The sequence below is a fragment of the Macaca mulatta genome, chromosome 4 (genome assembly GCF_049350105.2).
Source record: "Macaca mulatta isolate MMU2019108-1 chromosome 4, T2T-MMU8v2.0, whole genome shotgun sequence".
NCBI classification, from domain to species: Eukaryota; Metazoa; Chordata; class Mammalia; order Primates; family Cercopithecidae; genus Macaca; species Macaca mulatta.
The window spans coordinates 114,876,858-114,904,538 of record NC_133409.1 but is presented as its reverse complement, the minus strand read 5'-3'; the positions used below and the strand labels follow the sequence as shown (position 1 = coordinate 114,904,538).

Below are 27,681 nucleotides of genomic sequence, written 5' to 3'. Positions count from 1 at the left end.
ATGCTCGGACCCTCCACAGGGCTGAGGGTAGGAGCGGGGCTGGGAGCGCGGAACCGGACACGGGTCTGGGCAGAGCTTAGGGTTAGAGAGTTGCCCTCCTAGCTCTGCTCATAGCTATCTCTGTGGGTGGGGCCGCCCTTAGGTCTCGATCCCCTCTTCTACCCTCCGGTGTGACCACGTCCTCCCTCTCCGGTCCGGATTCTTGGTCTCCCAGACAGAGCCCTACCTGCCTGCCCCACCTGACAGCTTTTGTACAAGGCTCTTGTCTCTGCCTCTTGAAAAAGAGTATGGTGGTCTTTTTCGGTGGATTTGAGTTTTACGGAATAAATTAATTGGAGAAAGGTCTTTATTAGTAGTAGTATTGTTTTTTAGTCTGGTTATTAGCCAGAATGAAGAGGAATTTCATTACATGAATCTCTTGGAGGACAGTGGGTTTATATTTCTGAAGATTTTAGTAATTAGGTTTTCTCTGACCAGCTAGTTTGGGAGAATGTGTGGACACTGATTTGTGTACCTCATAAATGTTGAAGGTTCATTTTAAAGATCTAGAGACAGAAAAGACCTAATTTTAGTTTGTTCAGTTGGAGGGCTTCTGCCTCAGCCTTTGAAATAGATATACTATTTTTAGCTGCTATATTTTGTGTTTGGAGATCTGATTTATGTTTAATGCCTTGCAAGTAATCTCATCAGAAACATTTCTAATTTTTTTTTAAAAGAAATGTCTTCTGTAGTTAATAAAAGATTGCGTCTATTTTTAATTGGTTTATTTCGTTATTGGGCGAGAAATAGGGTAGTTCTCCAAAGCAGGAGACAGTCTCTTTGGGGAATGTCCTTTAAGATTTCTGTGTTATTTGACTTAGACTCTTCCTGAAGCTTTACTGTTCTTTCTCAATACTATATAAATGAGTCATATTTCAGTAGACTGGTAATATTTGACTAGACTGAGCCACACAGCATCAGCAGGTTTCTTCACTGTCATAACAGGTACTGAATTACTGGAAGAATCAAGTGGGAATACTGTAACTAGATTATTTTTATGAAGCACTTTTCAATATAGTAACTTGATTGAGTCAAAATTATATTTATCCTGTGTAACCTTTTCAGGTGATGAGTTTTTACATAGTGCATGCCTGGTTCTTGTAATATTTGTTTTCCTAGTAACTTGATTGTGTGTGGCTATTTGGGAGTTCTGTACTGTATTGAGGCTCAGTCGCTTGCTCTTCATGGACTGCACTAGTAAAACACTGAAAAATGGTCTTTTAAAAGGCCAAGAAGAAGAAAGAAGCTGAAGTTAAAAAGTACACATTTTGTCATTTTGAGTAATAACATGATTAAGTAGAGATGCTGGTAAATATTAAATCTGTTCATTAAAAATTGAATAGTAACAGTTTCAGAATTAACCTTCCTTCATCTACAGACATCGTTAAAAATAATTTAATTTTTGTTCAAATTTCTGTTTCCAGAAAAGTACTTTATAAAATCAGATTTTCACTAATGCTTTCTAAAATAATACAGATTTTTAAAAGCCGTTATTAACCATGTTAACTTTTTTTTTTTTTTTCATTTACTCTTTTGGAGTGGGGAGAAGAGAATCATGTACTTCTTAAATTAGGATGAAAAGTTTTACTTCTTTGGACCTGAAGAATAGGAAGTATTCATTTTGCTCAATGTTTGTATTGCCACGGTATATACTGAATGAATGTCTTTTGTATTTTGGTTTTGTCTGGCCTTTTGTTGGTTTACTTGTTTTGAGAAGTGAGGGATGTGGGAGAGAAGAGAATGGTATCAAGAGTACAAGGGTGCAGCTTGAAGGGCATGCACTCCACAGTATAATTTACAAGGATTTTTTGTTGTTGTTGTTGCTACTAAATCTAGAAGAATATTAAAATGATCTTGTAAATTATTTCAATGTGTTATCTTGATCTTTCAGGCAAAAAATCACAGGTAAGGCCACTTGTTGGCTTAATTAGACTTGATTTCATAGTTGTAACTGAAAATTTTGACATGGTAGAGCAATAGATGTAAATATATTTTCGCAGTTTTTGAGTATTTGGTAAGGTTGAAGTACATTATGGAGGCTTTTTTAGTAGAATTCTTGGCTTGTTACATGATTTTGGATCTATATGCTAGGATGACATAATAAATGTAGTACTTTTAAAAGATATGTTAAGGATCTTACTCTACAGCTCGGTTACTAAGAAGTTTCATTCTGTGTATGTATTGATGTTTTCTTCACTGTCTAGTAAATTGCATCAAACTTTTCATGTACTGTATTTCAAAGTTATTTCCCAGTTAACTTAATTTTCTTTCTTTTAAAGAAGCTTCTTCCACTGATCTTTGGGAATATGTACCGAAACTAAAGCTTAGGATTTGAGGTCCCTGTATTATCTTGCCTTATAATAGTTGGTAGAGGTATGTCAATTGGGTTTTGACATTTTCTTACTGAATCACCAGCTTGTGTTTCCTGGATTGACAGTATTTAAGAAGCAAGGAAGGAGAAAAGGATGGTATAGGCACCAGTTTCCTGCTCTTGATGCTGCTCTTACCAAATCCGTTGAACAACTGGGGAATTTAAGAACAGGCAGATGGAACTACTCCTCTTCTCTCCTAGCTGCATTCATGACTCAGTGGGAGTTTAAAGCAGCTCTTGTTGGTTATTAGTTGGTGACACTTTAGGGAGCAGTGAGGACTGAGAACGCCTTGCCAGCTTCAAGGTTAGTTTTCAGTATTTAAAGTGTTGTCTACAGGTAATCCTAGCTTTGATTTTTTTTTTTTTTTCTCCCACTTCTGTATTCTTTCACAGGCTCAGAACAGGGCATCTTGTGCTGGACATCAGGAGTGGCCTGAACTAGTGGGTAGGGCTCCTAGAAAACATCACTGGGCTTGGCAGGCACCACACTGACATACCCCATGCTTGTTAATGTATATTTCTGAGATTTTAAAAATGCAGAAATGCATTCAAGATCAGCCTGGCCAACATGGTGAAACCCTGTCTCCACTAAAAATATGAAAAATGTTAGCTGGGTGCGGCGGCAGGCGCCTGTAATCCCTACTTGGGAGACTGAGGCAGGAGAATTGCTTGAACCTGGGAGGCGGAGGTTGCAGTGAGTAGAGATTGCACTGCTGCACTCCAGCTTGGTTGACAGAGTAAGACTCCATCCCGGGGGGAAAAAAAAAAGCATACAGATAAAATTCACATTGAGACGTTTCTTCCCACTGTCCGCTCTCCCTAGCCCCTGGCAGACACCATTGCATGTTCTATCTCTATAGGTTTGCCTGTTCTGGATATTTCATGTAATACAACATATGGACTTTTGTTTCTGACTTTCACTTAATATGTTTTCAAAGTTCTTTCATTTTGTAATGTGTCGGTACCTCATTCCTTTTATGGCTGAATAATATTCCATTGTATGGACAGACCACAGTTTATCCGTCTATTGATGCATCTTTTACTAGGTTTGATTTTGAGCATATTTAAATTGGTATGAAAGTGAGTCTCTTGCCCATTCAATTTTGGGTTGTCAGAAACATAAGGTTTTTTAACTCTGGAGATTGTTTTGTTTAGCCTGTATGATACTGAGAGGGTAAGCTCCTTGCTCACATCAAACATTCGTTTCTTCATTCCGCAGATCTTGACTTGAAGACACACTGTTAGATACTGTATTAGGTAAGAGAGCTAAAAAAATTTGTAAGACCTAAAGGAGTTTGTTTAGTGTGGGTTTTGTTTTTCCAAGTAAATAATTCTAAAATAATGTGCTAAGTACTTGTAATAATGGTTGTAAGAAATAACTACCTCTAAACTTATTTTAGGCTGTTGTTCCCCTTGCACCTTGACTTTTGCCCACTGGTGGTCTTTACAGTTGCTAGAATGCTGTTTCAAGACCTTCGCACGTGCTGTTCTTCTGCCTGGGAAGCTTTCTAACGAGTTTTTGCCTGCTCAGCTTTTGCTCATCTTTCAATTCCTGCTTAAATGTCTTTTCAAGGGAAATAATTCTCCTTGATCCTCTGAGATTAGATTAGGTTTCCATTTATAGATAAAAGACAACACCCTGAATCTTTTATTGCACTTATCACAATTATAATTAAACATTATTTAGGTGATTATGGGGTATACTATATCCCGGTTGGATTATAGCTGCAAGAGAGAACAGATCTTGTTTATCTTGGTTAGGGTAGTATCCCCAGTTTTCATTACATGTGGTAGGTAAATGTAACTTAGCAAATATTTTTTGAATGAATGAATGTGTGAATGAATGAGCACAGAGCCCCAGGCAGGCAGCAGGGTATGTGAAAAGGAGTGCACCTGTGAAAGGGAGTGGCATGTGGAGTGACCCTGTTGGGACAGTCACAGAAGGAGTCTTCATTTGAGCTATGTTCTGAAGGTGGAGTGGGATTTCATCAGATAGAGAAGGAATTAAAGGACACAGCTGCACACACAAATGTACCAGTGTGAAAGAGCAGAAGAAGTTTCCATATGGCCCTTACTAGATAAGCTTTCTTTAAGCATGAGCAGTTTTGGTAGTCTCAGGTCAGAGGAAGAACTGGGATAGTGAGGATTGCAGGCAAATCCTGAGTTAGGAGATGTTGTACAGTGGTCCAAGAAGAGGGTAAGAGAACCTGAATTCACACAATGTCAATGTATAAGTCAGGGTATAGAGCAGGAAACAGATCCACTGTAGCTATTTTCAGGAATCAGGTACTTACCAAGTCCTTGGAAAGGCTGGAGGAGGGGAAGTCAGGGAGCCACTACTGAACTGCTTTCAAGGCCACGCATACCGCCACTGCTACGGCTGCCCCACTGTCATAGCTGCTTCTCACCCATGAAACTGGCATGCTGACTGGGGAATAAGGCCGATGGTGCCGCAACCACTTAGTGTCTGTAGATGTTTTTTGTTAGTTGCTCTTCCTGTAGGAATGTGGCCTCTGTCCCACTTGTGCTTTCCATGTGCAAATAATTGGCACAACCTAATTATGTCGAATACCTTGCTTTCAAGGGAGTCTTTTAGCTTTATAACCTTTTCAAAAAATATAAACATGTAGAGCCCATTTGATTGCAAGAGCTAATCGAAGAGTTCATGTTTTTCATTAAGTCTTTGATATTTTAGAGTTGTTACATTTTAAAGTGTAGTAATTTTTACTAAAAAGTAAAGTTCACCTTGGGGACTGGTGTTTATTATGCTGTTGATGCTTATAGGACAAATTTATATAAGTAAAAGTCTGATTATAATTCACTTAAAGAAATTTGCCAATCTAAAAGTTTCCTCAAAATGTGAAGCTTCAGTCTGATGGGTCTGTTCTTGTAGTTCTGCTGATCTTGAGGTTTTTCCTGATTGTGCAGAGCCGTGGTATCAGAGCTGGGATGGAAACCATTGGTCTCTGACTCATCAGTTTAAAACTTGGGCAGCATGTTGTCTCCCCTCCTTTTGTTCTTCACAGTTCTTCTTTGTCTTTTTTTTGTTTGTTTAACATAACACTTTCAGTACTTGACTTCGTTAGTTAAGGAGACTTGCATCTCCTAAATTGTTGTTGTACTATATATATGTATATATATCTTTCTCCATCTTTATTAACCTATAACGGACTTGAATCCATGCTCTCTTTAAGGCAGAGTGGAATATTTGAAATTATGTACTTTATAAACTCAAGGCTTTGGCATTTTTTTTTTTTTTGGTACAGGTTCTCACTCTGTTGCTGGGCTGGAGTGCAGAGGTGCGATGTAGGCTCACTGCAACCTCTGCCTGCCTCGTTCAAGCAATCTTCCCACCTCAGCCTCTCAAGTAGCTGGGACTACAGATGTGTGCCACCACACTTAGTTAATTTTTGTATTTTTTGTAGAAACTATGTTTCATCATGTTGCCCAGGCTAGTTTTGAACTCCTGGGTTCAAGTGATCTGCCCACCTCAGTCTCCCAAAGTGCTGCAATTACAGGTGTGAGCCACCACACCCAGCCCCTTTTGCTTATTTCAAATTCTTCTGCTAATAGTCTTTCCAAGGATTAGAATCAAGCCATTTTAGTTCAGTTGCTCAATTTTCTCAATGCAAGAAGATCAAAGAAACTTGGAGGCCATTTTGTAATTATTATCAGAAGAGTTGACTGCCTTACATTCTTACCACTGTAACAGAGTTAATTTTACAGACATTTAGTTTTGTTGATAAATCAATATTTTCTGGGCACTAAAAAGATTAAGTACTACGTTAGATACTACTGTGTGTGTTAAAAAAGTTTTGGATGCCAGCTGCAGTGGTTCACACCTGTAATTTCAGCACTTCGGGAGACTGAGGCGGGTGGATCATCTGAGGCCAGGAGTTTGAGACCAGCATGGCCAACATGGCAAAACCCTGTCTCTACTAAAAATTCTGAAATCAGCCAGGTGCGGTGGCGGGCGCCTGTAGTCCCATCTGCTCGGGAGGCTGAGGCAGGAGAATTGCTTGAACCCTGGAGGCGGAGGTTGCAGTGAGCCGAGATTGCGCCACTGCACTCCAGCCTTTGTCAAAAAAGACAAAAACGAAAAGTTTTGTGTTATAGTTGTCTACAAGCTAATTAGAGATCTCAGTAGACATGAAACAATTACCAGTTCTAATCTATGTTTACATTGGTAGATTGATTAGAAGTTAGAGATAGGATAGCTCCATTGTGACCTGGAGAATGTTAAAAAAAAAAAAAAAAGCAAATAATAACGTTACATATATGCTCACAAATTACAGTTTTTTTATTTTTTATTTTTACAAGAGATGATATACTTCACACTTTACATATGTTAACTCATTTAATCCTCAAAACAACCTTTGAGGTAGGTAATATTATCCAGGAACACAGAACTTAAAGTAGTGGAGCCAGGAATTTTTTCATTAAAAAAATTTTGGGAGGCTGGGAGCAGTGGCTTACATCTGTAATCCCAGCATGTTGGGAGGCCGAGGTGGGTGGATCAGTTGAGGTCAGGAGTTTGAGACCAGCCTGCCCAACTTGGTGAAACCCCATGTCTATTAAAAATACAAAAATTAGTTGGGCGTGGTGGTGCACGCCTATAATCCCAGCTACTGGGGAAGCTGAGACAGGAGAATCACTTGAAACCGGGATGCGGAGCTTACAGTGAACTGAGATCATGCCATTGCACTACAGCCTAGGCAACAGAAAAAAAAGCTTGGATTGGGGTGACTGGCACTTTTTTAGGAGCTGGGGATTAGCAGGGAATAGTTAGATAAGGTTCATGCTCAGAAGGATCTATTAGTCATTGGTGTGGAGAAAAGAGTTAACAAAGCAGGCCTCACAGTGTTTGGCTAACATCTGAGGGGGATCTTGGGGATGATCCCACCACCCTAAGTGATAAGAGTCTGTCATTGTACCTAAGTTGTTTGTATAATGAATGTGGTTTATGTTGAATATCTGCTTTTCTTCTGGGATTCTGGAATTGGCATATGTGGCAGGCAGGGGTACCTACATGACTAGTCTCCCTAATAATCTTTGGCCCTGAGTCTCTGATGAGCTTCCCTGGTTGGCATTATTTTACATGTGTTGTCACAGCTCACTGCTGGGAGAATTAAGCGTGCTTACTGCAACTCCACTGAACGGGAGCACCTGGATGCTTGCTTATAATTTCCCCTGGACTTTTTGTGCCTTTCTGCTTTGCTGATTGTGCTTAGTATCTTTTTGCTATATTAAATCATAAAGATGAGTACAACGATATATTGAATCTTTTGAATCTTCTTAGCAAATGACAGGACCTGAGGTTGGTCTTGGGGACCTCGAAGCATAATTGGTAATATATATTTTCTTCCAGTATATTATACAGCACATGTTGGAGCCTCAGTATATTTCTGCTGGCTCTAGAACCTAGCCTGCTAATAAGCGTACAGTCTGGAGGAGCAAGGATGAGCATTAGAGGCTTTTATAACCTGGGAAAATTGTGATTTTATTGAGATGAGATAGAGATGGGAATCTGAACTGTGGAGTCAGTATTTCAGCCCAGGAGATGTAGCCTGTGCTGTTAACTATGTTTGATGGTAATGCTAGATAAAACACCTGTTTTTGTTGTAGAAATTTTGTGAAGTAAGAGATTGTTGTTGGGAAGACTGTCTTCTTCAGCTAACTTAAGGTTTTTCTCAGATTATTGCCAAATATGTTCAAATGTGGGCAATATCTTCATTTTAGTTTTCCTCCTTGCATTTAAATGCAGAACCACCATAACTTCAAAATACCAATTTAAACAAATTGGGATTTTTATCTCATCACTAAACTTTATTTTATTTATTTATTTTTTCCTTTTTATAGAGACAGGGTCTCATGCTGTTGCCTAGGCTGGGGTGCAGTGGCGTGATCATAGCCCACTGTGGCCTCTAACTCCTGGGCTCAAGTGATCCGCCTGCCACAGCCTCCCGAGTAGCTGGGACTACAGGCTTGTCACCATGTCTGGCTAATTAAAAAACTTTTTTTTTTGTAGATTGTGGTGGGGAAGGGGCCTTGCTATGTTGTTTGGGCTTTTAAACTCGTGACCTCAAGCAGTCCTCCCACCTAGGCCTCCCAAAGTGCTAGGATTAGAGGTGTGAGCCACTGTACCTTGCCTAAACTTTATTTTAGAAACTTACTGAGTCCACAGATAAGTGCTTTAGTGTTTTTGTTTCTTTGTTTTTTGTTTTGTCTTCCATATATATATATGCATATTTATATATTTTTCTTTTTTTTCCTGTTTTTGCAGCTATATCCTTAGGTCAGATACTGGTCATATACCTGGGCTTTTTAAACCATAGAAACAGCATGATAGAATTGAAAGAACGCTAGCTTGATTGAGCAAAGCTAGGTTTCAGTCCAAGCTTTGCCTCTGCCTTGCTTAGTGACCGATTGTCCTTGTTCTCTTTAATCCTTATTGCAAAGATTTATTTCAACCTTATATGATCTGTGTTCTTTCTTGAATCCCAAACCTTGTCACTTCTATGTTGGTATTTACTGGCATAGTATTTTTACTGACATAGTATTTTTTACTGACATGAAAATTGTATTATTGAGAGTTTATTTTTTGGGTCCTATTGAGATTTGTATTGTCATCAAACTTACAGTTTTTATTTAAAGCTTTTCACTGATGATTTAGGTCTTGCTGAGCAAATTTACCTGGTATTAGCTTTAATTATCCCAAGCTATATCGCACAACTCATAGGACTCTTCCCCACAGATTGAGGAGTCCTTTTGTCCTTTTGTTTAAAACTTTTTCACTGTAATGCTTTCTTACTATTAATGTCAGTATTTTCTACCTCAGATGTTAGGTACAATTGTGTTTAACTTGGAGTGGCATTTAGTTACAGTATCATATAGAAGTGATTTTTAAAATTTTTTCACATAAAACAGAGCTTAAAGTGCTCTTGGAAAATTTTAATTTTATGTTCACATAATTTTGAGTGATAAATGTGAGGACCTTGAGGGTCCAAAGGAAAGAGAATTAAAAGTAATTCTAATAATCTTCCATTCTCTGTGGCCTCTATACCCCAGCAATTTTTGGTCTCCATTTCACCAGAGATCCAAGTGATTGATGGTAGACCTTCAGATGTCTGTCATTGATCTTTTATAAAGAGTGCCTTTCATTGAGCAGTGATGAGCTCAAGCCTAAACTTAAGAAAATAAGGGGAATTCTGGAAAATAATATTTGGGATAGATTTATCTTCCATTGTAGGAAAATTCATAAAAATTATGGTTTAGTCTAGGTGTTATTTAGTTCATGCATTTCTACTCTTGGAAGTTGCTTTTGGTGTAGGGTGATGATGGTGCACAGTGACAAAAAAATTAACAGAAGATTGTTTGAGTGAAATGATCATCACCAGTATATTCATTTCCTATTGCTGCTATTAAAAAATCCCACAAACTGAATGACTTAAAACAAAACAAATTTTATCATTTTAGCAGGTTTGGAGGTCACAGTTCAAAAAGAGTGTGATTGAGCTAAAGGCAAGGTGTTAGCAGGCTTGCATTCCTTCTGGAGGTTCTAGGGGAGAATCTGTTTTCTTTTCCAGCTTGGAGAGGCCACCTGCATTCCTTGGCTCATGGCTCCTTCCTCCATCTTTGAAACTAGCAGTGTGTCATCCTTGATTCTGCTCCTCCTTGCCCCCCACTTTCACTGTTACATCTTCTCTGGCACTTTTATGACCCCTGTGATTACATTGAGTTTATCTGGGTAATCCAGGACAAAACTGCCATCTCAGAGTCCTTAAGTTATTCACAGAGATTCCAAGGATAGAAGAGGACATCTTTGGGGGCCATTATTCTGCCTACCAAAGTGGATTTGTGATAAAAATTGTATACAGAATCTAGATTTTTTGTTTGGTTTTTTGTTTTCTTGAGGCAGAATCTTACTCTGTCACCCAAGCTGGAGTGCATTGGCACGATCTCTGCTCACTGCATCCTCCGCCTCCCAGGTTCAAGCGATTGTCCTGTCTCAGCCTCTGGAGGAGCTTACAGGTATGTGCCACCACATCTGGCTAATTTTTGTATTTTTGGTAGAGACAGGGTTTTGCTATGTTGGCCAGGCTGGTCTCGAACCCCTGAGCTCGAGTGATTCACCCGCCTTGGCCTCCCAAAGTGCTGGGATTACAGGCTTGAGCCACCGTGCCTGGCCAGAATCTAGATTTTTATAAGTGATACTGAGTTGGATGTATTTAAGATGGTATAGGTTGATGAAGTACTACTTAAATTAGCCTTTCTCACAGGACCTATTTAAAAATACATGCATGCAAGAGTCATTTAACGATCTCTTTGCAATGTTATTATTTATGTAGGAAATCCTAAGAAACTTACAGAAAAGGGATTAGAATGAATAATTGAGTTTATTAAGTTTACAGAAATAAAGTGACTATAGAAAAAGTAACTCATATACTACCAACAAGTAATTGGAAGTTGAAATAAAAATTACGATTTACAATAGCATAACAGTATGAAAACTGTGGGATAAATTTAACAAAATATGTGCAAGACCTGTATACCGAGAATTACAGAAGATTGCTGAGAGAAATTAATGAATACTGTACCTAAAGAAGTGGAGAGAGATATCAGAGATATCATGCTCATGGATTAGAAGACTCAATATTTTTAAGATGTAATTTCCCTCCAAATTAATCTCTGGATTCAATATTATTCCAGTCAGAATCTCAGAAGCCTTTTTTTGTTGCAGCTGACAAGCTGATTCTAAAATTTTTAATGAAATGCAAGGGACCTTCCAAAATCAAAGCATTGGAGAAGAAAAAGAATGTTTGAAGTCTTACACAACCTGACTTTAACAGTTGTTAAAAAGCTACAGTTATCAAAACAATGTGGTATTGGTGTAAGGGCAGACATAGATCTGTGGAACATAATACATGGTCCAGAAATAGACTCACATATTATGGTCAGTTTTAACAGAAGTGCCAAGGTAGCTCAATGGAGAGAAAGGATAATTTTTTCAACAACAACAGAATGTATAATACCTTGAAGCTTACCTCATGCCATTCACAAAAACTAATTTGAAATGGATCATAAAACTAAATGTAAGAGCTAAAACTATAAAACTGCTAGAAGAAAATATGGGGGAAAATCTCTGGGACCTTGAATTAAGCAAAGGATTCTTGGATGGGACACAAAATTATATTCCATAAAGTTAAAATTGAGAAAATGAACTTCATCAAAATTAAAAACTTTTGCTTTTCAAGAGACGCTTAAAAGTCTTGACTGGCTGGGAAAAATATTGTATCTGGTAAGGACCTTTATTCAGAATATCTAAAGAAATAATGCAACTTAATAATAAGACAAAGTTAAAACAAGCACTTGAATGTTCACAGCAGCTTTATTCGTAATAGCCAAACACTGGAAACAATTCAAATGTCTATCAGTTGATGAATGAATAAAGAAAATAGTACATTTGTACAGTGGAATAATATTTTGCAATACAAAGCGATGAACTAGTGGATGAGTCATAAAAACATTCTGTTTAGCAAAAGAATCCATACACAAAAGACTATATAGTACAGATTACAAATACATGGTTTTCTTGTTTTTTTTTTTTGTTTGTTTGTTTGTTTTTGAGGTGGAGTCTCACTGTGTCTCCCAGGCTGGAGTGCAGTGGTGTGATCTCGGCTCACTGCAGCCTTCACCTCTCGGGTTCAAGTGATTTTCCTACCTCAGCCTCTCGAGTAGCTGGGATTACAGGCACGCGCCACCACACCCAGCTAATTTTTGTATTTTTAGTAGAAACAGGGTTTCACCGTGTTGGCCAGGCTCGTCTCGAACTCCTAACCTCAGGTGATCCACCCGCCTTGGCCTCCCACAGTGCTGGGATTACGGGCGTCAGCCACTGCACCCAGCCATAATTACATGGAGTTCTATTAAATAAAGGGATAAAACTTATAGGGACAGAAAATAGGTCAGTGGTTGCTAAGGATTGGGATGAGGGAGTTTATTTAAACAAAATACAGTGCATAGGCTAGGAATGGTGGCTCACACCTCTAATCCCAGCACTTTGGGAGGCCAAGGCAGTTGGATCACTTGAGCCCAGAAATTCGAGGCCAGCCTTGGCAAAATGGCAAAACTCTGTCTCTACAAAAAAGTAAAAAAAAAAAAAAAAAAAAAAAAGCTGGGTGTGGTAGCACGTGCCTGTGGTGCCAGCTACTTGGGAGGCTAAGGTAGGAGGATCTCCTGAAGAGGTCAAGGCTACAGTGAGCCTGATTGTGCCACTGCACTCCAACCTGGACAACAGAGTAAGACCCTGTCTCAAAAACAAAAACAAACAAACAAAAGAAAAGACAAATACGTTGTTTACTTCTTTTGCTGATGTTAACAGTTACTGTAGATTATGTAGCAGTTTCTCAATTCTTTTATTTGAATTTTTGTAACATATACACTCCTAAAGTTTTTTTCGTCTTCCTTGAAAATAAATTTAATGGTCTGAGTAAAGACTTTGCAGAAGTGATACACTTCTTGATACTGGTTTAAAGAATGAAAAATCTTTGGTGCCTTTTTTTGTGTGTGTTTTTTTTGTGTGTGTGCCAAGTCAATTAGAATACTAATGAGTGCTTTGAAAACATTATGGAAAACAGTGGTTTAATGTTTTTTCTTGAGGACTTGTGTTATTCATACACAGCTCTAAAGTTGCTTATGGAATCTTTAGAACATCAGGTTTTTTGGTGCCTCTAGGTGCAGGATTTTCTATTAGGTGCTAATAGGGCTGCAGGGATAACCAGTAGGGGTTCCTTTTTCATGACTAAGAGCAGCAAGCTCTCTAAGAAGCAAGTGTGGCGTATTTAGGTAGTATGTTAATGCAAGGTTTAGAGAAAATTTAAAATACAAATGAAATGGTTAGCTTTTGACAGGAGAAAAAAATCAGGAAGACTATGGAACAATTTGTAAGAGAGTAAGATGGGTCTGAAATGTGAGGGGACAATTAGTTGATGAAGTCATTTGCTGAGAATAAGGATAGTGGGACATCATAGGGGATTTAAGGTTATTCTTTGCACAGAATTTTTTTTTTTTTTTTTGAGATGGAATCTTCCTCTTCACCCAGGCTTGAGTGTAATGGTGCTATCTTGGCTCACTGCAACCTCTGCCTCCTGGGTTCAAGCGATTCTCTTGCCTCAGCCTCCCAGGTAGCTGGGATTATAGGCGCCCACCACCACACCCAGCTAACTTTTGTATTTTTAGTAGAGACGGGGTTTTGCCGTATTGGCCAGGCTGCTCTCGAACTCCTGACCTCAAGTGATCCACCTGCCTTGGCCTCCCCAAGTGCTGGGGATTACAGGCGTGAGCCAACATGCCCGGCCTTCTGCACAGAATATTGGCTAATAGTCAGTGTTTTAAAATACTTTAAAAATTTGTAAAAAATAATCCCTCTCCACTGATTGGTATGTTTTCTAACTTTTGTGGTTGCATATACTGCTGCTACAAAGCTTTGTGTGCACACTTTTTTCTTCAGAATAAAATCTAAGGTCTATGTTAAAGAGTATACCAGATTAAAACCTGTTTGATCTATATTGCCAGAAGTGTTGGGACCAGTTTACTTTCCCACCACTACTATCTAAAGAATGGCTAGGCGAGTGCTGTGGCTCATGCCTGTAATCCTAGCACTTTGGGAGGCCGAGGCGGGTGGATCACTTGAGGTCATGAGTACATAACCAGCCTGGCCAACATAGTGAAACCCTGTCTCTACTAAAAATACAAAAATTAGTCAGGCCTGGTGACACACGCCTATAATCCCAGCTACTCGGGAGGCTGAGGCAGGAGAATCACTTGTACCTGGGAGGCAGAGGTTGCAGAGACTGGAGATCGTGCCACTGCACTCCAGCCTGGTGACAGAGTGAGACTCCATCTCAAAAAAAGAGTTGCTGACTTATTGTACCCAGCCTGTTACTGGGCATTTGTATTTTTAAAAGGCTTCCTTAATACAGTTGGTGAAAATGTTATACTATTTTGCATTTTCTTGATACTCTTACAATTGAACTTTTTTTTTTTTTTTTTTTGAGACGGAATCTCACTCTCTCACCCAGGCTGGAGTGCAGTGGCACGATCTCATCTTACTGCAGCCTCCGCTTCCTGGGGTCAAGCAGTTCTCTGCCTTAGCCTCCCGAGAAGCTGGGATTACAGGGGCCCGCCACCATGCCTGGATAATTTTTTTGTATTTTTAGTAGATGGGGTTTCACCATTTTGATCAGGCTGGTCTTGAACTCCTGACCTTGTGATTCACCCGCCTTGGCCTCCCAAAGTGTTGGGATTACAGGCATGAGCCACTGCGAATATTGAACATTTTTATTGTGCTCATTGGTCATTTCTATTCTGTTAGGATTTGCCCCTATATTTTGGGAGGGTGGGATTGGCACCCTTTTCACATTTCTCTCTTGACCAGTCATTGGGCCAAGAGAACACAAAATTCCAGACAACATTCATTCTTCTGGGTATCCTGGTAGGCTGTACCATTCATCTCTATATTGCACCCATAAGACCGTGAATAAGTGGGTTGAGCATTTTGGAAAGATATTTTCAGTTTCTGATCTCTATATATTTTTTAGTAATTATGGAATTGTTGAAAGTTTAGACATAGAAGAGACCTATATGGTATCTATTCGAGTCTCCTATACTAGAGAGATAAAAGAGGCTAAATGACTTGTTCAAAGCAATGGAACGGTGAGAGAACATGGGAGTGAACCCAAGTCTTCTGGAAATCTGTCTGTTACTTTGTCAGGTCACATATTAATGTGTTACCCTTGACCTTCACAAAAGACAGCACCCAGCTTTTTAATCTTTTCATTCTCTTTAAATTCAGTCCGTGTGCACAGTGAGAAGGGAGGTAAATTGTGGGTTTTTATGCTTAATCAAACTGTTATCTATGTAATGGCAGTATATTAAGAAGATAATTAGTTATCAGACTGAGCAAGGATTATCTATTATTTAACCAGTTTATTCAAACATAAATTTGGCAGTAATGTAAACATGTTTTCAAAATTTGGGATGATATTTGTTGTCATCTACAATGTTAACTAGGAACAAATGGTTATCTCTTGATATAAATCTGTAAATAGCGTGGAAAATAAGAGGTATTTGTAAATATTTTTGTGTTTGAGAGATTGTACAGATAGATGGAAAGCACTAGAGCATTGGTGAAGGGGTGAACAAAATAAAGAGGGCTTTACTGTACTTAATCAGATTTTTGAATATTTAAGCTGATTTTTTTTTTTTTTTTTTTTTTTGAGACGAAGTCTCGCTGTGTCGCCCAGGCTGGAGTGCAGTGGCCAGATCTCGGCTCACTGCGAGCTCCGCCTCCTGGGTTTATGCCCTTCTCCTGCCTCAGCCTCCCGAGTGGCTGGGACTACAGGCGCCCGCCACCTCGCCCGGCTAGTTTTTTGTATTTTTTAGTAGAGACGGGGTTTCACCGTGTTAGCCAGGATGGTCTCGATCTCCTGACCTCGTGATCTGCCCGTCTCGGCCTACCAAAGTGCTGGGATTACAGGCTTGAGCCACCGCGCCCGGCCGCTGATTTTTTTTAAGGATTCTTAGTCACCTGGGTAAAGAAAGAAATTTTAGATTTGACAAGGGGTAAACTTTAAGACCATCAGGTGAAACAAGGATTATGGATTCTTAAAAATTAGACTTCATTTCTCCTTTTATTTTATAACATACTAATGACCACCAAATCCTTAAATGATCACCAAAGTTCAACTTCTTTGCCAAAGTCAGCTAACACTTAAAATTTTCAGGGGAATGAATGCTGCATGTGTAGATTTTATTAGTTCCTTAAAGAACTTTCTAAGTTTTTCAGTGTCCTTATGGTATTTTGAACTTGTTTACATTTTTATTCCTTCTACCCAAGTTTACATGGTAAAGTAAAAACACAGTAGTTATATGGTAATATTTCCTCTGTAGTATTCTTCCTCCAGTTGTCTGTGGGTTGGTAGTCACTGCTCTTCTCTTATCTTTGAGAGGCAGGCTAGTTTGATAGGGAAAACATGGGCTGTGAAATCTCACTGCTCTGTTTTGAAGGCTCAGCTCTCCCACTGCTGGCTCTCATTTCTTTCTTTCCTTTCACTCCCTCCTTCCTTCTTCGTGGTAGGAGTGTGGTATTTAAACTTTATGAGCCCCAGTGTCATTACATGTAGAATGGTAATACCTGTGTCACAGGGTTGTGAGGATTAACTGAGCTCGTGAAGTAATGTCTGGCACAAAGTAAGGGTTTGATACATGAGTAGGTGTTTGGTAATTATGCCAGGTCTTAGTTTTTTTTGAGCACTCATTCATTTTATGACTTTGCAGGAAGCATTTGTGAATTATATTTTGTTTGGTAAAAAATGTAATTGAACAGATTCTGAGACTAGGCCAGTGCAAAAATACTTGATGGAAGCCTCAGGAAAATAAAGTAGTTAATACTTGTTTTTTTTTATTTTTTTTTTATTTTTTTTTTAACTTTTTATCTGCTGGTTCACTAGAGTAGACATTAGTGAGGGATGCACAGCAGAAGCCCTACCCTGTCCTGTCCTGAGGAGCCTTTACTTTAAGGAGGCAGGCCATAAACACAGAGTGTATTCTGAAAAGGGTAGCACAAGCATTAGATGTTAAATAAATTCAGAGAAAATAAAAATCACCAAGAATGGGGGTTGGGGAAGGTTTTTAATAAAGGAGGTAGTTCTTGAGGAAGAGTGGAATCAAACTTAAAGGAGAATGGCAAAGTTATTTCATGTAGGAACAACCAGGTAAACAGGTTTGTGCATATACTTAGTGGACGTGCTTTGTACGTACCTTTCTGAAGGCAGGTGTAAGTACTGGGCAGAAATGTCCGGGAGAAAATAGACGAAGGGACAATTGTTGATTTGGGAGTTATCTGCATAGAAGTGTTTCCTAAAGTCCAATTACTCGAGTCAACACTTTTAACCAGAGGGTCAATGATGAAGACTTTGTAGAGAGGCGATGGGATGAAGTAGAATTGTCCCATTCTTTGTGAAGGAAGACTGCAAGGAAAACCAGAACAGAGAAGCCTTGGGAGAAGAGTTTTTTTTTGTTGTTTCTTTTTGACACAGAGCCTTACTTTGTCACCCAGGCTGGAGTGTAGTGGCATCACAATGGCTCACTGCAGCCTCAAACGCCTGGACTCAAATGATCTTCTTACCTCAGCCTCCTAGGTATCTCGGACTACAGATGTACGCCACCATGCCCAGCTCATTTAAGACATTCTTTTTGTAGAGACAGAGTCTTACTTGCTCTGTTGCCCAGGCTGGTCTCGAACTCTCGGCCTCAAGTGATCCTCCTGCCGTGGCCTCCCAAAGTGTTAGGATTATAGGCTGAGCTGTTGCACCCTGCCAGGGTTTTAAGTAGGGGATATGGTTAGGAAAATTAAATGCAATACAGAGGATCAAAGGAACTAGAAAAGGCCATTTGATTTTTGTATTTTTTGGTAGACATTAAAACTATTTTCTAAGCTCTTATGAAAATTTCTGTTGTAAAGCTAAACCCAAATTGCTTCAGAGTCTTGTTTTTTACCTGCTATGCAGTGCAGTAAGATTTAAGAAAGTGAATCTTTAGTATTCTAATGCTCTTCTTAGGCAGTCCTTTGCCATTTTAAATGCCTTTGCCACGTCTCATTGCTTGTTTTGTTTTCTGTGTTTAGTTTACTTTTGAAACAAATGCTTAATTTCTCTTGGAATTCTGACAGCTTATGTGGTCTGTGAGGAAAATTGTTTGGAATTTGTTTTGTAGCGGAAGGAATGTTATTAATATAGGTGTAAATGGCCCTTGAAATAAGGCTTAATGGAACTTTTGTCAGAGTTACTTTGTTTTGTTTGAGGGATTATAGTTAACTCTTGAATAAACTGATATAGTTGACAAAAATTGGTTTCTGGGAGACTTGGGGTATTTTTGAAAAAAATATGTTCTTTTTTTAGCACATTTGCTTTCTTATCTTACAGAAGTATAATTCTTTTTGTGTAAATGAATATAATAGTGTCTTTTGATTTAGTACAATTGGGCTTCTTAAATATTTGAATATGGTATATACCAAGTGGTGGTTTTATAACATATATCTGCCCTCTGCTGGTCAAAATGCATTATTGCTATGAATTTAATAACTAGTAATTTCTTTGACTGTAATAATACTCTGTAATTTCAAAAGTAGGCATAAAACTAAACTTGGGAAAAAATACCCTTTTCATTTGAAGAGAATACTCTCTTTGGGACAGTTCTGCACAATGAATTATTCTGCCCAAAATGCCAGTAGTGTCCTGATTGAGAAATATTGACCTAATATATTGATGATGATGATTTTTGCATTTTGGCTGTCTCTATGTGTTTTTTTAAGTTTCTCTGTAAGTTCTTGGTTTGTCCTGTTCAATGTGGAAGTCACTAGCCATAAGACTATTTAACTGAATTTAAACGTTCATTTTCTTAGTTCCACTAGCCATATTTCTAGGCTTAATAGCCACTGTGGCTAGGAGCTAATGTGTTGGATAATGCAGATTATAGAATGTTTCCAGCATCATGGAAAGTACAGTTGGATAGTGCTGTTTTAATTTTTAAATTTTAAAAAGTGAGGATTATCATTTTAATGAAGTAATCATTTTCTTAAATTTGTGATGAATATCTTTGCCATGCAGTCTTTTCACATAACAGCAGTTTCTCAAAAAACAATTCCAATTAACCAAGGGAAATATATTTTGTAGGATTTTAGGTTATTAAAATTTTGTTGTACCATGCAATTTGCTGTATACATATATTTATTGCGGAATGATTATAGTACATTTTTCTCAATGTGGGGCATTGAGTATTTCTAGTATTTTGCTCCTCTGTTTTGAAGAGTTGTTAGGTTAAAAATAATGGTCATTTTTTTTGGACACCATTTGGTTGAGATAATAGCTTCTTTACCCTTTTGGTGCATGTTTGGGATGGAAGGAAAGCTATAAATCAGAAACTATAATGTGTGAATCACAGTTGAATATATGTTGGATGATTAAAGATTAAAAAATACATAGACACTTGATCCAGTTTCTCCTAATGGTAACATCTTGTAACATTATAGATGAATGTCACAATCGATATACTGATGTTGATACAACCCACCAATCTTACTGTGACTTCTACAGTTTTGCTTGTACGGTAATGTGTGTGTGTGTGTGTGTATTTTTATACAATTTTATCACAGGTGAAGATACATATATCTGCCACCATAGTCAAGATATGGAACAGTTATATACCACAAGAATCTCTTGTGTTGCCCTGTTGAAACCACACACATTTTTCTCTGTCCCACCCCACCCATCCATTCCTAACCCATAGCATCCACGAATCTGTTTTTCACTTCCAAAATTTTGCCATTTCAAAAATGTTATATAAATAGAATCATGCAATATGCAACCTTCTAGGATTGGCCTTACTCAGTGTAATTCCTTCAAGACACATCCAAGTTGTTGCGTCTGTTAATAGTTCTTTTCTTTTTATTAAATAGAATTTTGTGATATGTTTGTACCATAGTTTGTTTAACCATTCACCTGTTGAAGGACCTCTGAACTCTTTGTAGTTGTTTAGTATTAAAAATAAAGCTGCTGTTACATTTTTGTATAGATTTTTGTGTGGATGTAAGTTTTTATTTCTCTGATAAGTGCCCAGTAGTGCAGTTTGGGTTGTATGGCGATTGCATGCTGAGATCCATAAAAAAAGTGCCAAACTTTTCCAAAGTGGTTGTACCATTTTATATATCTAATAATGATGTGAGCCATTTAGTTTCTCCATTTCTTTGCCAGCATTTGGTGGTGTGACTGTTTTTTATTTTAGTCATGTTAGATGTGTTGTAATAGTGATATTGGTTTCCATTTGGATTCTCCTAGTGGTTTATGGTGTTGAACATCTTTTCATGTGCCAGTTTTCACTCTGTATATCTTCTTCAGTGAAATGTCTGTTCATGTTTCATTTTCTAAATGGATTTTGTTTTTTACTGTTGAGTTTTGAAAGTGCTTTATATATTCTAGATACTAGTCGTTTGTCAGATATGTGCAAATACTTTTTCCTACTTTGTAGCTTATCTTTACATCCTCTTCACATGGTCTTTCATAGAAGAAAAGTTAATTTTGAAGAGGTTCAATTTATTAATTTTTTTTATGTACTGTGTTTTTAGCCAGTCTAAGTACAATTTGCCTAACCCTAGATCCTGAAGATTTTCTATGTTGTTTCCTAAAAGTTTTACAGAGATATGTTTTATATTTAAGTCCATGATCAATTTTGAGTTGTATTTTATATATGATACAAGGAATGGATCAAAGTTATTATTATTATTATTTTTTGCATATGGATATATTTGATCCTTTGAGAACAATATTTTTTTTTTTTTTGAAACAGAGTCTTACTCTATCACCCAGGCTGGAGTGCAGTGGTGTGATCTTAGCTCACTGCATACCCTACCTCCCAATCTGGTTCAAGTGATTCTCATGTTGTGCCTCAGCCTCCTGAGTAGCTGGAATTACAGGCATGCGCCACCATGCCTGGCTAATTTTTGTATTTTTAGTAGAGATGGGGTTTCACCATGTTGGCCAGGCTGGTCTTGAACTCCCGACCTCAGGTGATCCACGTGCCTTGGCATCCCAAAGTGCTGGAATTACAGGTGTGAGCCACTGTGCCCGGCCTGAGAACCATTTCTTGAAAATATTAGTCTTTCTCCTTTTGCACCTTTGTAAAAAAGTAAATTGACTATATATGTCCAGGAGGGAGCACTTCTGAAATTTATTATGTTCCATTGACCTGTTTCTCTGCCTTTATGCCAGTATTGTACAGTCTTTATTACTGTAGCTTCTTAATAAGTCTGGAAGTAAGGTAGTGTAAGTCTTCCAACTTTGTTATTTTTTTCAAAACTGTTATGGCTATTCTAGGTTACTTGAATTTTCATATGAATTTTAGAATCGCTTTGTCAGTTTCTACAACTAATCTTAGATTTCAATGGGGAATACTTTGAGTCTGTAGATCCATTTGAGAGATAATTGACATCTTTATTAATAGAGTCTTCCAATCTGAACAAAATATCTCTCTCCAATTATTTAGATCTTATTTAATTTTGCTTGGCAGTATTTTACAGTTTTCAGTGTATGGGCCTTGCTTATTTTTTGTTAGATTTTTCCATAAGATTTTACTTTTTAATGCTATTGTAAAAGATGTTTTTAAAATTTTAATTTCTGATTATTACCGGTATGTAGAAATACCATAGGTTGCTGCACACTTACATCTTGCAACTTAGTTAACCTCACTTATTTGTTTTCATCGCTTTTTTCGTGGATTCTATCAGATCTCCTACCTAGACAATTACCATCCTCGAATAAAGGCAATTTTTGCTTTTTTTCCAATGTGAATACCTTTTATTTCCTTTTTCTTATTTTATTGCACTGAGTAGAATCTAGTAAAATGGAAGTGGTGAAAGTGGACTTGCTTGTCTTGTTCCTGATACTAAGGGAAAAAAGGTTCAGACTTTATCTTGTATGTAAAAGTCTTACAGATACCTTTTATCAGGTTGAGAAAATTTCCTTTGTTGCTAGTTTGCTGAGAATTTTCATCAGAAATGTATGTTGAATTTTATCAAATGCTTTTTTGCATCTTTCGAGATGATCATATAGTTTTTGAATTATTATTTTTTGTTTGTTTTTTGAGACAGAGTTTCGCTCGTGTTGCCCAGGCTGGAATGCAATGGTGTGATCTCGGCTCACTGCAACCTCCGCCTCCTGGGTTCAAGCGATTCTCCTGCCTCAGCCTCCTGAGTAGCTGTGATTACAGGCATGTACCACCGCGGCCCCCTAATTTTGTGTTTTTGGTAGAGATGAGATTTCTCCATCTTGGTCAGGCTGTTCTCGAACTCCCGACCTCAGGTGATCTGCTCACCTTGGCCTCCCAAAGTGCTGGGATTACAGGCGTGAGCCACTGCACCCGGTCGTTTTTAAAATTCTTTAATATATTAAACTGCATTGTTTTTCACACATTAAACTTTGCATTCCTGGGAGAAACTACACTTGGTCATGATGTATTACCCTTTTATATATGTATTTGAATTTGATTTGCTATAATTTTACATATTTTCATGAAGGGTATTAAACTGTAGGTTTCATTTCTTGTGATATCTTTGTCTGGTTTGGTATCAGAATAGTTTTAGGCTCACAAAATGAATTAGGTAGTATTCTCCTCCTCCCCATTCCCCTCTTCCCCACTATTTTTTTCCCCTCAATTTCTGGAGGAGTTTGTATAGAACTGATACTATTCCTTAATTGTTTGGTAGATTTCCCCAGTAAAGCTATCTGGGCCTTGAGTTTTTGTTTGTTTTTTGCTGAACAGATTCAGTTTATTTAATAGATACTAGGCCATTCAGGTTATCTTTTCCTTCTGGAGAGAGCTCATTTGTGTCTTTCAAGGAGTTGGTGCACTTATAGCATAAAGTTGTTTATAATATTCCCTTATGATATCTGTAGAATCTGTAGTAATGTTGCATCTCTGTTTGCTGATATTGGTAGTTTGTATTTTCTCTCTTTCCTCTTCAGCCTGGCTAGAGATTTACCGATTTTATTGGTTTTTCAAATAATCAGTTTTTATTTTCATTGACTTTTTTGTTGCCTTTTGGTTTTCTACTTCACTGATTTTTTAAATTTGTATGGGTACATATAATAGTAGGTGGATATATTTATGGGGTGCATGGGATATTTTGATATGGGCATACAAAGTATAATAATCTCATCAGGGTAAATGAAGTTTCCATCACCTCAAACGTTTATCATTTCTTTATGTTACACACATTCCAATTTTACTATTAGTTATTTTAAAATGTGTGATAAATTATTGTTGACTGTAATCACCCTGTTGTGTTATCAAATACTAGATCTTATTCATTCTAACTGTATATTTGTACCCATTAACCATCTCAATTCTGTGGCCCTCTGCACCAACCTCTTCCCAGTTTCTAGTAATCATCATTCTACTCTCTATCTCCATGAGTTCAGTTGTTTTAATTTTTAGCTCCCATAAGAGTGAGAATGTGAGAAGTTTGTCTTTCTGTGCCTGGCTTATTTCACTTAACATAACGTCCTCTAGTTCCATCCATGTTGTTGCAGATGACAGGACCTCATTCGTTTTTATTGCTGAATATAGTACTCCATTGTGTATATGTACCACGTTGTCTTTATGCGTTCCCCTGTTGATGGACACTTAGGTAGCTTCCAAATGTTGGCTATTGTGAATAGCACCACAATAAACATGGCCATGCAGGTATCTCTTCAGTATAATTATTTCCTTCCTTTTGGGTATATACCTAGCGGTGAGATTGCTGGATCATATGGTAGGTCTATTTTTAGTTTTTTTGAGGAATCTCCATACTGTTCTTCATAGTGGTTGCACTAATTTGCATTCCCACCAACAGTGTCCAAGGGTTCCCTCTTCTCCACATCCATGCTGGCATTTGTTATTTTCTGTCTTTTGCTTAAAAACCATTTTAACTGGAGTGAGATGATATCTTATTGTAGTTTTAATTTGCATTTCTCTGATAATCACTGATGTTGAGCACCTTTTCATATACCTGTTTGCCATCTGTATGATTTCTTTGGAGAAATGTCTGATTAGATCTTTTGCCCATTTTAAAATCAGGTTATTATATTTTTTCCTATGGAGTTGTTTGAGCTCATTATATATTCTGGTTATTAATCCCTTGTCAGATGGAGAGTTTGTAAATATCTTATCTCATTTTATGGGTTGTCTCTTTACTTTGTTGATTGTTTCCTTTTTTGTGCCAAAGCTTTATAACTTGATGTGATCCCATTTGTCCATTTTTGCTTTGGTTGCCTGTGTTCGTGGGGTACTGCTCAAGAAATTTTTGCCTGGGCAGAGTTTCCCCAATGTTTTCTTTTAGTAGTTTCATAGTTTGAGGTCTTAGATTTAAGCCTTTAATCTATTTTGACTTGAATTTTGTATATGGTAAGAGATACGGGTCTAGTTTTATTCTTCTGCATATGCATATCCAGTTTTCCCAGTACCATTTATTGGAGAGACTGCTCTTTACCCAATGTATGTTCTGGGCCCCTTTGTCAAAAATGAGCTCACTGTAGATGTATGGATTTATTTCTGGGTTTTCTATTTGATTCCATTTGTCCATGTGTCTATTTTCTTTCTTTCTTTTTTTTTTTTTTTGAGACGGAGTCTCGCTCTGTTGCCCAGGCTAAAGTGCAGTGGCGTGATCTTGGCTCACAGCAATCTCTGCCTCCTGGGTTCATGCCATTCTCCTGCCTCAGCCTCCTGAGTAGCTGGGACTACAGGCACCCACTACTACACCTGGCTAATTTTTTGTATTTTTAGTCGAGACGGGGTTTCACCGTGTTAGCCAGGATGGTCTTGATCTCCAGACTTCATAATGCACCTGTATCTGCCTCCCAAGTGCTGAGACTACAGGCGTGAGCCACTGCGCCCAGCCTGTGTGTCTGTTGTTATGCCAGTACCATGCTGTTTTGGTTACTATAGCTCTGTACTATGATTTGTTTTTGTTTTGGTAGGCTGTTTTAGAAGACCTGTAGTATAATTTGAAGTCAGGTAATGTGATTCCTCCAGTTTTGTTCTTTTTGCTTTGGGTTGCCTGGGCTATTCTGGGTCTTTTGTGGTTTCATGTAAATTTTAGGATTTCTGTGAAGAATGCGTTTTTTTTTTTTTTTTTTTTTTTTTTTTTAAAGACAGAATCTTGGTCTATCGCCAGGCTGGAGTGCAGTGGTGCAATATCCACTCACTGCAACCTCTGCCTCCCAGGTTCAAGCGATTCTCCTGCCTCAGTCTCCTGAGTAGCTAGGACTACAGGTGTGTGCCATTACAGCCAGCTAATTTTTGTATTTTTAGTAAAGGCGGGGTTTCACCATGTTGGCCAGGATGATCTCCATCTCTTGACCTCATGATCCACCTGCCTTGGCCTCCCAAAGTGCTGGAATTACAGGCATAAACCACCTTGCCTGGCCATCATTGTGTTTTAATAGGGATTGCATTGAATCTGTAGATTGCTTTGGGTAGTATGGACATTTTAACAATATCAATTCTGACAGGTGGAGAGGCCAGGTTGGCTAAAGCTTTTGCCTCCAGCTTTGGAAAATGACATTGGGGGAAGGATGGAGGGGTTGAGAAAATGAAAAACTGTGAGACCTGGAAGTTGATTTGAGACTCATACATTTAAAGCAAAATTGGTTAAAAATGTAAGGGGTTTCTTGGATATCACTCAAAGTATTGAAGATGACCCAGCTCTGGATACCCAGCTTCTCTTAACATTACTCACTAGAAGCTCATTTTAGACCCTGATTCTTTTTCCTACAGTCGTCATAGAAAGTCTTCTCTTGTTTATTCATGTTGTGTTACTTTTAGCGTTTTTAACAGATGTGGTTTGTTCTTACCCTAATCTAAATGAAGACAGGTGCCCAGGATACTACACCAACCCTCTTAAAGTTCAAATGGTCGTAATCCTTGGGAAAGTTATTTTGTGGTGGATATTCCATTTATATCTTGAATGGTACATCCAGTATCACCACAGCAAAGTCAGAAATCGAGGCTATAATTTGATCTACTGATGTATAAGGCATCTCAAGAAATTTGCATTAATGATACACTCCACTGGTAACAATAATTATCTTCATACTGTGTTGCAGCAATTCCTTCCTGGAACCCAGCAGATCAGATTATATCTTGATCTCCTTCTGGACATCCTGGCTCTGGAGCTGATCTGTTTTCTGATGTGTCTGCTCATTTACACAGTGAAAATCTGGAAATTTAATAAAGCTAAATCATATCCTGATGTACTTGAAGAGGGAAAAATCTATACATAACCCAGCAGTATTACCTTGGAAACTGGATTCAGAACTATTTGAAACCTAGAAGAAATTGTTGAAAAGCAAGGAGACATAGTAGTATATATGAAGTGACACAATGAAGTGTTGAGTGACTGTTGACTCTCACTTCCTTGGACCTAGCCTGTTAGCCAAGTAGAATGTGAGAGGCTCACAGTCTTGATAGCAATTGCAGAGGAATCCAGAGTAATCTCATGAGCTGCTATAGAGAATTGCAGCTTTTGCTGAATATCATTTTATAATTTTTGTTGGAAACCTGAATTTGGTTCTCACCTGTGTAACTGTATACTATATAGGGTTTGGGGGTAAAGGTACCTTGTAGACGCCTTGATAACTTGAAGATAATGTCTGTTGTTTACTTTTTTGAAATTATTTAACTGCTTGGTTTGTCTTAGGATCAAAGGTATAATTTAAACAAAACAACAAAAATCCAATGTTGAATCTTTCAATCCATGAACATGGAATATATTTCAGTTTTTGTGTGTGTCTTTTTCAGTTTCTTGCATCAATGTTTTATTCTATTCACTCTGGAGATCTTTCATTTCTTTAAGTTTATTTATCTCACTGTATTTGTAGCTATTGTAATGGAATTACCTTCTTGATTGCTTCTTCTCATTGTTTGCTCTTGACAAGTAGAAATGCTACTGATTTTTGTATATTGATTGTGTATCCTACAACCTTACTGAATTTGTTTATTCTAATAGTTTTTTTGGTAGAGTCTAATTTTTTCCAAATATAAGATCATATTACCTGCAGACAAGGATACTTTGACTTTTTCCTTTCCAAATTGGATGCCCTTTCTTTCTCTTGTCTGATTGCTCTAGCTAGACATTGTTTGACTGTTATGTTGAATAACAGTAGTGATAGTGGGCATCCTTGTCTTGTTCCAGGTCTTCGAGGAAAGGCTTTCAGTTTTTCCCCATTCAGTATGATACTAGCTGGGGGTGTGTCATATATGGCTTTTATTGTGTTGAGATATGTTCCTTCTATACTCCATTTTTTTGAGATTTCTATCATAAAGGGATGTTGAATTTTATCAGAATCTTTTTCAGTATCAGTTGAAATGATTATTTGGTTTTTGTCCTTCGGTCTGTTGATACGATGTATCACATTGGTTATTTGGCATATGTTGAACTATCATTGCATCCTTGGGATAAATCCCACTTGATCATGATGAATGATCTTTTTAATATGTTGTTTAATTTGGTTTGCTAGTATTTTGTTGAGGAATTTTGCATCAGTGTTCATCAGGATATTGACTTCCTTTTCTTCGATGTGTTTGTCTGGTTTTGGTATCAGGGTGATACTAGCTTTGTAGAATGAGGTTGGAAGTATTCCCTCCTCCTCTATTTGTCAGAATAGTTCGAGTAGGAT

The 27,681-nt window shown here is 37.9% G+C and overlaps 1 protein-coding gene and 1 pseudogene across 5 annotated transcripts in view; both read left to right on the top strand.

The window, feature by feature from the left end:
- Nucleotides 1-26,453, top strand: LOC106997989 (transmembrane protein 192-like; annotated as a pseudogene).
- Nucleotides 1-27,681, top strand: part of SMAP1 (small ArfGAP 1) — a 186,922-nt gene that overhangs the window by 541 nt on the left and 158,700 nt on the right. The gene's annotated exons all lie outside the window — the stretch shown is intronic.